Source organism: Drosophila albomicans, chromosome X (genome assembly GCF_009650485.2).
Source record: "Drosophila albomicans strain 15112-1751.03 chromosome X, ASM965048v2, whole genome shotgun sequence".
NCBI lineage: Eukaryota > Metazoa > Arthropoda > Insecta > Diptera > Drosophilidae > Drosophila > Drosophila albomicans.
The window spans coordinates 32,175,062-32,187,908 of NC_047627.2; the positions used below are offsets into that span (position 1 = coordinate 32,175,062).

A 12,847-nucleotide genomic window follows, 5' to 3' on the forward strand; every position below is an offset into this window, starting at 1 on the left:
AGCTCTAGTAAAAGCCTTTAAAGCGTTTTAAGACTTTAAATTGGCAGCTTAAGAAGTTGATTACAAAGAAAGCTTTGAAAACACATTACCACAGATATGTACAAGAGCTTTGTAGTCAAGCTAATCATAGAGCGCATTAAAAAACTAACTTTGCAAAAGTTCCTTAAAGAGATTGAAAGCTCATTGCAAGAGAAATTGTAATCAAAAATGCTTTCGATTAAAGCTCTAGTAAAAGCCTTTAAAGCGTTTTAGGAGTTTGTTCATGGCTTTAAATTGGTAGCTTAATAAGTAGAATTTATATAAAAAAGAATTCGAATATTAAAATGGGCAGAACCAATTATAAAAATTAGAATTGAATTTAAGAGTTTAACCAGTTTTGGTTGCCCGTGTGTTATTTACTTAACAATCGGTAATTTCAAATATTTAAATTGCTTAGTTTGTCATTTTTGGGCAAACAAAAATGAAAAGCGCAAAGTGTAAAGTGAAAATGATGATGGTCATTGTTTAGTCGCATGTAGGCAATGTACAATTATTTGATGAATGTTTGCACATTGCTAAATAAATAATAATATTGTACAATATATTGCATAATTTTCAATTTGACGCCCCGAGGGCGGTCGCTGGCATTTATTTGCGAAGCAAATGCGATTTGCTATTGAATGTGAAATGCGCGAAGGCGCTATTTACATTATAATGGAGGTGTTTACATTATAATATGATACTATATACTATATAGATGTGTGTGTAAGGGAGTGCTGCATTTCTTATGCATAAATATATATCAATAGAATGAATGCGAGTGAGAGTTTTGTTTGCCTGTTTGTTTATTTCGTTGGCACTAGACTTGATTCAATTCGTTTTGATTTGATTTGATTTGATGCGACTTGATTCGATTTGATTGGATTGAATGCGATGCAATGCAATGCGATGCGATTTGATGGTTACATCGGTTACCGTGGCGTATACGTGATAAGGGATAAGGGACTTGAACTGTGGTTGAGCTGCGCTCTCTCTCTCTCTCTCTCTCTTTCCCCTCTCTTTCTCTCTTTCGCGCTCGCTGTCTTCCGCAGCCTATTCTCTGACTGCTTTTTGCAGTGCCTCGTTGAGCCTCTTAATAAAGTGCAGCTCATGGCTGCACATAATGTGTGCCACACACTCACACACACACTTACACACTCACACACATTCGTTGCATATGCACAGTTATACATGTAGAACATACAGTGCATGCGAAAAGTATGCAAATCGAGTGCAATTTGCATGCAAAGTGGCATCAAGAGAGCCGCGTCAAGTAAAACTGGAACAGACTCTGAGGTGGAGGTGGAGATGGAGATGGTGGCAGCGACGGAGGTGCAACATGAAGAGGCAGCAAGGCTCAACTCATTAGCAATGCCAGCAAAGTGTATGCACACTTTTTTACGCCACTGTGTTTGGTCAAATTCTTTTTCAATTCCTAAGCAGACAGAACAAATAAGAAATTCAATACAAAAAAATCTCGAATCCAAACAATATTTAATTGCAAGAAAACTAATTAAAAATCTCTACTCAAAACCGAGCTGAATCAATAAGAAAATCAGAATTTGATTTGATTATTTTTTCACAAAGTATTTAACATTATTTACAGTGTAACTAAAAGTCTCCACTTGCAACGTTGTAAATACTTTTATGCTTCCTGCTGCATATTTTTGTGATTTCCAACACATTTTTGCCATTCGAAATGGAATTTCTACAGCCGACACTCCACAATACAAAACCAACAAACTCGAAGGCTATAAATAGTCGAAAAAGAGAAGTTTTGCGCCATGCACTGACAAATTGCCGTCTGCTGAGATGGCTGAAGAAAAAAAAAGGAATTTGAAAATCATTTGGAAAATGCACTTTACATGTGGCCAGCAGAAAGAAAAACAAAATGTGTTAAATGCCTCGAAATGGAGTGCGAAGAATGCGCGGAAATTTGAAAGACATTTGAGGGTCTGTTAATGGCAGCCCATGATGGACTTATGCTAAGTGCATGACAGCGAAAAGTGCGCAATAATTTGTGTTCCAAGTGAAGAGAATACTTTAAATACATATATGCAAAATTTTAGCGTTCTATGAGTGGAGTGTGCTTTAATAAACAACTATATTCGATTTTATTTGAGAAGTTTAACTTCCAAATTTCATAATCTTATCTCATAAAGATACTTAGAAGTCATTTGTAATACTAAAGTAAACTACGGACTGCATTTAAAACATTGACAGGCATGTTGTTGTCGATGTATTTATTATAGAAATGTGCTGGGTAAATTTCAGCGACATATCTCAAAAAGATCCTGAGATATAGTTTGGAACAACTTCTATATCTTCTAAAATCATTTAAAACTAAATTACAATCTGCAATTGAAGGCATTAACAGACATATAGTTATTTTTAATATGATTTTTATAAGCTACTGTTTAAATTTTTAAACAGTTCTATAAGTATGATTTGCACCCACTCGAAAATCATCTTTTAAATCATTCAAATTGCATTGACGGCATTAAGAAAACTATATTGTGATATACAATATGATTATAATGAGCTGATATCCAAATTTAATGAAAGTAACCAAAACAGATCCTGAGATATGACTTGGAACCCCCTCAGGAATCATCTTAAAAATCATTTGAGCCGCATTGAAGGCATTAAAAGATATAGTGTGACATAAAATATGATTTCATTAATCTGCTGTCCAAATTTAACGAAAGTAACTCAAACAGATCCTGAGATATGACTTGGAATCTCTTGAAAATCATTTTTGAATTCATTCAAGCCGCATTGAAGGCAGATATATTGTGATAATATATGATTGGAATACTTTGCTGTCAAAATTTCATGGAAGTAACTCAAACAGATCCTGAGATATCGTTGAAACCCCTCAGAAATCATTCTTAAAAATCATTCAAACCGCATTGAAGGCATTTCAAGATATATTGTGATATATATAATTTTAATAATCTGCTGTCCAAATTTCATGAAAATATCCTAAACAGATCCTCAGTTATGGCTTGGACCAATTCGGAAATTATCTTTACAATCATTCAAACTGCATTGAAGGCATTTTAAGATATATTGTAATATACAATATTATTTTACTAATCTACTGTCCAAATTTCATGATATAACTCAAACAGATCCTGAGATATGACTTGGAATCACTTGGAAATCATTTTTGAATTAATTTAAACCGCATTGAAGGCATTTGCAGATATATTGTGATAATATATGATTGTAATACTCTGCTGTCAAAATTTCATGGAAGTAACTAAAGCAGATCCTTAGAAATAGCTTGGGACCAATCGGAAACCACTTTTGAAATCATTCAAAGTTAAACTACGAACTGTACTGAACGCATTTAAGGTTATATGATTGGAATAATCTAGTGTCCAAATTTCATGGAAGTAACTTGAGCAGATCCTGAGATATCGCTTGAAACCACTCAGAAATCATTCTTAAAAATCATTCAAACCGTATTAAAAGCATTAAAAGATATAGTGTGACATACAATATGATTTCATTAATCTGCTGTCTAAATTTAATGAAAGTAACTCAAAGATATCCTGAGATATGACTTGGAACCCCTCAGAAATCATTCCTAAAAATCATTCAGTGCTAACATATTCTTTGCTTGCAATTTGATAATCATCAGTCGAATAAATATCGAGCTCTCTTGTTGCTGGGTGTGGAACTCAAATACAATAACGCAAAAGCGTACAATGGCTGTGGCGTTAATGTTAAATGCTCGATTAACGATTTCTTTGGTCCACGCACACAATAAACCGTTACATTAACAACAATGGCTGACCCCGAGTAAAGGGGAGGGGAGGGGAGGCCCAACCCTCGAGTAGTATATACAAGTGTGAAAAGTGTGGTCAACTTACCCGTTACGGCATGAACAGCATGTTAATCTGGAAGTAGAAAGAGAGAGAGAGCAGTGAGAAGAGTGATAAGGAAGTAGATCATGAGATTGCTTAACTTGCTGCCCATAAAATGGGGGCTTCCAAAATGTTGGGGGGATGGGGATGGAGTTTTAACTGTGGTATCAAGGGGATTTTCGTGGGTAAATTGATGTTGGCTTTATAATCATAAAAAATTCAATTCTCACCAAAATCACACGAAATTTGTTACACAGCATTCGGATGTGGCGGGGGCGGGGGCGTGGCAGGGGCGTGGGTTTCGCAAGGGTATTTTGAATGTTTTATGGTTTTGAAAACCGAAATAAAATTCATAAAATCGACGGGAATTCGCGCTTTTTGGGCGCGTTTTCGGCTTTGCGTTTGCGTTCGCTGTGTATATGTGTGTGTGTGTGAGAGAGTGTGTGTGGCACGGCCATTACCACACTTGCCACTTGCCACTTGCCACATGCCGAATGCTGCACAATCAAACAATAAATCTTTTTGTGTTTTTTTTCTTCGCATTTCTGTTATTTTTTTTTTTTTTTTTTGGTAATTTTTTTTTTTTTTTGTATTTTTTGTTTTTGCCGTTACACACACTAAGCTCATTTAGATTTATACAGCGCCATCCTTCGCCCACCCCCCATCCCCACCCCCTCTCTCCATCGCTCTCCACCTCACACCAATTCCCTTTGTTCAGTCTCTGATTTCAGCAAACTGTTTGGGGAATTCGCATTTGTGCTGAAAAGTTTTTTGTATTTCGCAATTGTTGTTGCTGCTGCTGTTTTTGCATTTAACTTTTTTTATGCTTATTTTTTATTATCAGTTTCGCTTTGGTTTCCACTTTTCCACTTGCTTCGATTTTTGTTGGTGGTTTTTTCTTTCTTCTTCTTTGTTTGCACTCGAAGTGATTTGAAAAATTATTTCAGGTTTCTTGTTTGCGTTTTCTTTTCTTTTCGTTTTGTTTTTTTGTCATTTGTTGTTGTAAAGTTTATTTTCGATTTAACGCTCTGCACATTATTTGCCTGCGACTGTGTGTGTGTGTGTGTGTGTGTGTGTGTGGGATGGGATTAGGCGATTGCTGAGATCTGCGAATCGGATAATGCATCAAGAAGCTTAAGTGTGGCTTTGGCCTGGGCAATTTGTCGATATGCGTGTGTAATAAATATTGCTTGAGTGCAATATAACTAAACGCGAAATTGCCTATCGATTATCTGTGCAATCGATACATCTACTGAATAAATTCGGAGTGAATGTAATGGATATTGGGGTATATAAAGTTAATACAGAAAATTGTTAATCTTTGGTTCATCGATAACACTTATTATCGATTACTTAGCTTATCGCCAAGTTGTTATCGATAGCAAGGCTAAGCCAATAGTTTATTGTGCTGCATTTGAAGCTCTTCGAATGCGCTTTTTAATCAATGCCTAGCAATCTGCTCACACTTATCGATTACTTAACTTATCGCCAAGTTGTTATCGATAGCAAGGCTAAGCCAATAGTTTATTGTGCTGCATTTGAAGCTCTTCGAATGCCCTTTTTAATCAATGCCTAGCAATCTGCTCACACTTATCGATTACTTAACTTATCGCCAAGTTGTTATCGATAGCAAGGCTAAGCCAATAGTTTATTGTGCCCTTTTTAATCAATGCCTAGCAATCTGCTCACAAACTACAGACAAAAGCATTAGTTGACCCGACTAGCAAAGCACAAACAAGCTATCGATAACACACATACGCACACGCACACACGCATACTAAGCAGAGGGTGAACCGGATGGGGGGAAGCATATAAATCCAGAGAGAAAACAAAAGCGCGCATAGGTAAACAATAACAAAACAAAAGGCAAGTCGCATTTGGCCCCATGGGCAACATGTATGTAACTCTCCGATATAATTCATGCTGACAAATTATCGATAAATTTCGAAACAAATAAAGAGCTAACAGAGTCGAAGCATAATGCATTGTTCTAAATAAATGAGAATCCAAATACAAACACAAACACAAATACAAATGTGACTGCGAATGCGAAACCAAATGAAAATGAAATGTAACTGCAGTTAGAGCAGAGCGATAAAAATGCAGCAGCAAACGACAAACAGCAGCAGCAGCAGAGGCAGCGACAGAGGCAGAGGCAGCGCAGCAGCAAAGCGACAGCGACACGAACAACAGATAAACCAATAACGAGCAGCAACAAGAACAACAACAGCGACAACGAGCAACAGGACAAACCACAACAACAAGAACAGTAAAGAGCAGAAGCAGAAGCAGAAGCAGAATGAGATGGAGAAGCAAGAAGAGCTAAAACTACAAATCCATTGAAAATCGAATCGCACGCAAAATGCAACGCAGCTTTGCAATTGCTTTTTGCTGTCAGTGGAACAAGGCAAGCGGAACTAACCCACCACCTTCCTTCCTCTCTCGCGCTCTCGCCCTCTCGCACTCTTTGCCATTCCCCCCTTCCCCCCGGCTACCCCACGATATTCTGCTCAGCTTGGGGTTAATACTTATTGTCAGGTATATGTTACTATCCGCCATGTCGTGCCATTTATTTGCGCAATATCAGCGATTTCTGTTTACTTTTTTTCTTTCATTCGATTTTTTTTATTTACTATCTCCTTTTCATTTAATACCCTGCAAGCGAGCTACGCTTTCCGAGCATACTTATTTAGTTGTTATACTTGTTGTATAACATTTAATTATAATTTAAAATTATAATTAATAAATATGCATATCAAATTACAAAAATAACCTAATACAATATAGTAGCTAGTAAATATATATGTATGTTATATTACAGAGTATGCTTGTAGTCGACTATTTGCAGCAGTTGCTTGTGTTTCATGCGTAAGAACAGAACAACAACAACAACGAATGCACTGAGGGACCTAAAAAAGGGGAATGCAGGAGTGTAGAGCAAGGGGGGATACAAAAGGGTATCGAGTATCGCTTTGGGAGAGAAAAAGGGGCGAAGGAGAATGGGGAGGAGGAGGAGAATATGGTGTCAGTAATAACAATTCCATGAATGCGCAAATGCCAAGCGACGAAACAAATATAGAAAACTGATATCAAAACTAATGGCAAGTGAGCGCAACTTGTGTGTTGTGTATGTGTGTGTGTGTGTGTGTGTCTGTTGTTTGAGTTATGTTCGCGTCTCTTTATAGAGCTAATGATAGCAGTTGTCTGTTTTGGCTCTCCCTTTCCTATTCCTCTGTCTCTGTCTCGCTGTCGCTGTCGTTGTTTGATGTGTGGACGCGCCTTGTCAATTACAGCCAGGTTATAGAATATCTCATATATTCACAGACACACACAATACATAAGTGTGTATGCAGTTATATATATATATATAGTTTGCTGCGTCTGGACATATTTCTGCACGCTTTTGGTGCAATCAATTTCAGAACCTGTTGACAACTCAAACGATTTCAATTGCACGCTAAATACTCTATGAAATTCCCAATCAAGTCGAATTAATTAATAAAGCACTTTGACCCAAATCCTAAAAGTTTTAATTCTTTTTAGAAAAATATTCTTACCTAAATTTTCTTCATGATGAATAATTTTGTATAAATAATTACGAATTTTCGTTAATTTTCAAAGTTGTTATTCCAAATTTCAACTGATCTATTTTAAGCAGTATTTAAGTTTAGTTAGGATAATTTTCTTTAAGAGTTGTTATTTCTATTGATACATTTTGTATATTTTCCGTAGTATATAATTCCCTAGTATTTTTCATATTTTTTTCGGCTATTATATTATTATCTCCTTTAGTTAGGATAATTTTCTTTAAAAGTTGTCATTTCTATTGATCAATTTTGTATATTTTTAAAATATTTCCCTAGTACTTTTCATATTTCCTTCGGATATTATGAAATATTATGCTTTCCTATATCATATATAATTTTATTTCTCAAAAATTTGTATTTAAAATTTCAATTAATTTACTCTCAAGAATTTTTAATTACTTGAAAATTTATTCAAGATAATATTCTTTAAAAATGGTTTCTTTGAACGAAAATTTTGTATATTTCTTCCGCTATTAAATTTAGCTTTCTTATATCTTTTTCGCCATAAAGTCTTTCTTAGATATTTAATATTTATATTTTAAAATGATATTGATATCCTTTCACGATTTATGTATATTTTTTTTTAAGATTCTTACGATTCTACTGACACCCTAGGGCAGCGTCTTACTGCTTCAGTAAATATTGACACTAGTCGCAAATGGAGTAGCGAATTCCCTGGTTACATTCACTCACAGTAACGATGCTCGATGCTATTTGGAGTGAGTGTGGCAGTTGCTTTTCTGATTGTTGCAATAAACAAAAGGAGAATGGAAAATGGAAACTGTGACAGTTGTGCTTCAACGTCAACAGCGATTGAAGTATTTGCCATATTGCAACATTGAATACCACCATTTGCAACATGTGGCATGTAAGTGTGTTTGTGTGCATCATGCATGTTAGTGTCTTTTCATATTTCACATTTTACATTTGATTTTGTTGCATTGCATTTGGCGTTGTCGATTTGATAGTGTTGTTGCCCCGGGGAATGCGATGATTTTGCGTGCAGCAGGTGTAACTGCATTCGCAACGCTAAACTTAGAGTATAATCGAGTCGTTAAGACACATGTAACGCTTCATCCGGCTGTCTGTCTGTCCGTCCGCTTGTTTATAGTCAAATTAAACCCACAGCTTTGAAGCTACTTTGTTAAAACTTTGTATAGCTAATTTGTGGAGTAATATTGTAATATTGATGAAGGAATCATCATCCGTCGTTCCGTCTGTCCATTTGATTTTATATAGATAACTCTGTTGTTTTCGCAGCTATATAGCTGAAATTTGTATTAACAGAGTATAGAGGCTAAAGACAGTTAAAAAAAACAGCAAACACTCAATAATAACTTTGTATAGCTAATTTGTGGAGTAATATTGTAATATTGATGATGCAATCATCATCCGTCGTTCCGTCTGTCCATTCGATTTTATATAGACAACTCTGTTGTTTTCGCAGCTATGTAGCTGAAATTTGGATTAATTGAGTATAGAGACTAAAGACACTCAGCCTATAACATTTGATTGATAAAAGAGTATTTCAAATGCGTTTTCTATGCGCAGTTGCATCATACATTCATATGTGTGTCGGGGCATTGACTTCATTTGGGAAATGGCAGATTATTCTTTTTTGCTGAGCTATCTGCAGCAATGGGCGGAAGTTGTGAGTTGTGTGTGAGCTGAGGGTGTAGCTGGGAAAAACAACGGCTGGCATTTGTAATTTTCAGCAATTACGTTAGAATGTTAAATGACCGCAGAGTCGAGATAGAAGAGAGAGAGAGGTGAGGAGAGGAGAGCGAGAGCGTCCACTTTGCTGGAGGGTGTCGTAAATAAATGAAAAGCAAAGCCGTGCTAATTAGTTAAGAGCAGATTTTACCTGCTAACAGATTTGGTAGCACCTTCTGATGGCTTTGCTTATGCTACTCTCTCTCTCTCTCTCTCTCTCTCACACACACGCTGTGTTGCTGTCTCGTTCGTTGTGCTTTAATCCACTTGAAAGCAGCTGCCGCTTTTGTCGCTTGTCGTTTTGCTTCGTTTTCTTATTTATTTCAGTTGCCAAAAGTGTCAGTGATAAATTTTGTTCATAAGTTTCCTGAGCTTCACTTGCTCCACTGATGAGAAGCGCATAGGGAGGCGCTCTCTTTAAGCCTCCGGCTACAGCTTTAAGCTCCTGCTGTCGCTCTTCCTCTGTTCCTCCCCCTCTTCTGCTGTTTGTCTCTCTGGCAACTTTGACAGTTGTCAGAGATGCGAGCGTGGTCAGTCAGCAGCAACAGCAGTCTCTAGATTCTGGACTAGGCGATTAACACACAGTCTCCATCTCAATCTAAGTCCTCCCCTCCCCTTCCCTCCCCTCCCCACACTCATTCTCAGTCTTATTCTTAGTCGCTGCGAAACTAAACCAAAGTATTCCAATTGCCAAAAGTGCCGTTTTCCTTTTGACCCCTCGTTTCTGTATTTCCTTCTTTTTTTTTTCGGTACTGTTGTTGGGTTTCCCTTGGGTCTATGAGCTGCCAACAACTGGCACACACACACACACACACACATGCACATCAACTAATCGGGTGTTGCGTTTCCTCACGCCTCGAATCAGTTGTGACATTTCCAAGCTCAGCCACTCAGCGCACAACTCACATTCCTCCCCACCCCCTCGCTCCCCTCGCTACTACTTTCCACACACACACACACACACACACACAACAAACTCTCTTGGGACGCCGCTCTCTTGGTCATTCAAATACCCAGCGATAAAAATTGAGCAATGAATATGCTAAGGAAAAAAACAAACATACGCAATTTGTATACTCTACACAGAAAAAAACAGTTCTAAAATCAAGATTTTGGTTTTAGTACTAAGCATTTTTTTTGGTCTAAAAAGTCCTCAAGAATCTTAATCTTACGATTTATAAATTTATGATGTAAGATTTATTAATTTAATTTTATTTTTATCAATAACATGTTCACAGATTCTTCACAGTAAAAAAGATTTATCTCTCAAGATTTTGGTCTTGGCACTAAGAACTTTGATCTAAAAAGTGCGTCAAGAATCTTGAAAATCTTGATGTAAGATCAAATTTGTATCAAAAACATGTTCACAGATTCTTAATAGACAAAATGTTCTAAAGTTCAAGATTTCGGTATTGGTACTAAGAATTTTGATCTAAAAAAAGTGCGTCAAGTATATAGAAAACTTAACGTTAGAAAACACATTTTGATTTCAAGAACATTTGATATAAGAATCAAATTCTTATTTAGAACAAGAAAAATTGTTGTTTTAAGAGAAAAATCTTAATATAAGATCAAAAAAATATTACCGGACGGTAACATAAACTGAATAACTGAAAACGCTAATAAAATAATAAGTAAATACTAAAGTTCAGTTGCATTTTAATCTCTCTTTGATTTCTGTTTCAGTTTTCAATTTCGCTCAGAATTTGGACCCAAGACCTTCTCTCTTAGACTTCAATGAAGAATGATTCGTGAAAGTTCGACTAAATGAACTATGAACAAAAAACACTCAAAGCTAGATAAAAACTTCATAGGAGTTTCAATGGATAACAGAATACTCTAACCGAAATCTAGTATTTTTGGGCCCTATTTTGAAATTTTTGATATTTTTATGAATAATGTTCTTAGTTTTAGGAATTTGTTCTTAAAGTGGTCTTATTATAAGCACACAATTATTAAGATGAATGTTCTTGATTGTAGAAACAGATTATATGTTGATATTACAAATTAACTTCCTCTAGTCTGTTGTCTTCTAAGGCAAATGCTTAAAGTTCAAATTAAATCTTGCACTCTAAACGTTTCAACAATAATAATGATTTGATTTTTGAATTCTCAAAATTTCAGAGTTTTGAGTTGTAAATCTGAATTCCGAAATGTTTAAGCATGGTTTTTTTGAAAAAAAGCAGCGCTAATTTCACGGCTTCCCCAACACATTGGAATTTCTTTCGTTATACTCATATTCGGCAAATTTCAGAGGGATCGAAGGACTCGTTTAGCTGCCATGACCAACTGCCTTTGTGTATGTGTATTTTTTTTTGTTTTGCTGTTGTTTGGTATAATTGTGCCTCATATGCTCGCTGTCATTGTGAGTGCGTGTTGCAAGGCTCATCACGTAGGCCGAGTGTTGCTGTTGCTGCCCTGCCCCTTGGGGCAAGGGCAACACACACAAATGGTGACAGCCACATGGCTCCCACTTGAATACCCGGTCGTCGTTTCTGTTTGTTTGTGGCCAAGAGATTCGATTCGACGCGACCAACAGTTGCCACCCCCCACTCCCTCCTCCTCTCCCCGCGCTCCCGTCATGCCTTTTGCCTTGGCATCAGGCACATGTCAAGTTGGTAACTCAACGCACTGGATTTTGACTCTTACTCTGACTCTCCTCTCTTTTTTGTTTTGCACATCGCCTCATCCTCTTTATCGCACTTTGTGCGTTCCCCTCCTTTGACTCGGGTAGGAAGCAAGCGTCGTTGTGCAACGCCTCGTGTTGGTTCCTGTCAAATTTCATTTTCACTTTTTCACTGCTCTTAAATAATATTTATTTTTACGCTCGTTTCACTCTTTTATTTTTTTTTTAAGCAACGTTATACCCTGCACTGCCAGCGGTCAAGGGGTAGCTTTAAATATTTTATTATAGCTAATAAGCTAAAGCTAATGCTTCAAGTTTTGAAATAAATACACGAAGAGAACAAAATGTAGATTGAAAAAACTTGATTTTAGACATTTTCCATCTCAAAAAGAACAATCTTGAAATAAGATTTTTAGGTGGAAACAATCCTAAATCAAGATTTTTATGCTACATTTGCATTTTTTTGCAAAGCTAATGCTTCAAGTTTTAAAAGAAATATACAGAGAGAAAAAATCTAGAATGAAAATATATGGATTTAAGACTTTTTCCATCTCAAAAAGAACAATCTTGAAATAAGATTTTTAGGTGGAAACAATCCTAAATCAAGATTTTTATGCTACATTTGCATTTTAAGATTAAAATTTTGATTCAAGAATGCTTTATTCTAGATTGAAAAGTAGAGTGTAAAATTTGAATTTAAAGATAAAGGTTTTTTTTTATAGATTTTCAATCTTGATTTAAGATTTAAGATTTCTTGGTTGAATTTTGACATATTTGATTTAAGATTTTATTCTTGATTTTAGCAATTTTTTTTTCTTTTTGTATATAAATTTCCACTTTGTTTTTACAGAGTAACTTCTAGTCGTGTTGCTAGCTGTGATACTTTTGTTCGTGTCTCTTGTGCGCTTATTTTTAATCGCTTTGCCGGAATTTAATAATTTTAAGTGAAAACAAAAGCCTTATGGATCGGCCTTTAATGATTTCGTTTGAAACGCTTTTTGCACCTGAGCTCAGGCTGCATTTGTATC

The 12,847-nt window shown here is 36.1% G+C and overlaps 1 protein-coding gene across 3 annotated transcripts in view; it reads right to left on the minus strand.

The window, feature by feature from the left end:
- LOC117578314 (uncharacterized) overlaps window positions 1-12,847 on the minus strand; it is a 248,952-nt gene that overhangs the window by 35,225 nt on the left and 200,880 nt on the right. For all 3 annotated transcript variants that reach the window (XR_007955692.1, XM_034263768.2, XM_052008671.1), the window contains one exon: window positions 3,900-3,926. The gene's annotated coding sequence lies outside the window, so the exon portion shown is untranslated. The remainder of the gene's footprint in view (window positions 1-3,899; window positions 3,927-12,847) is intronic.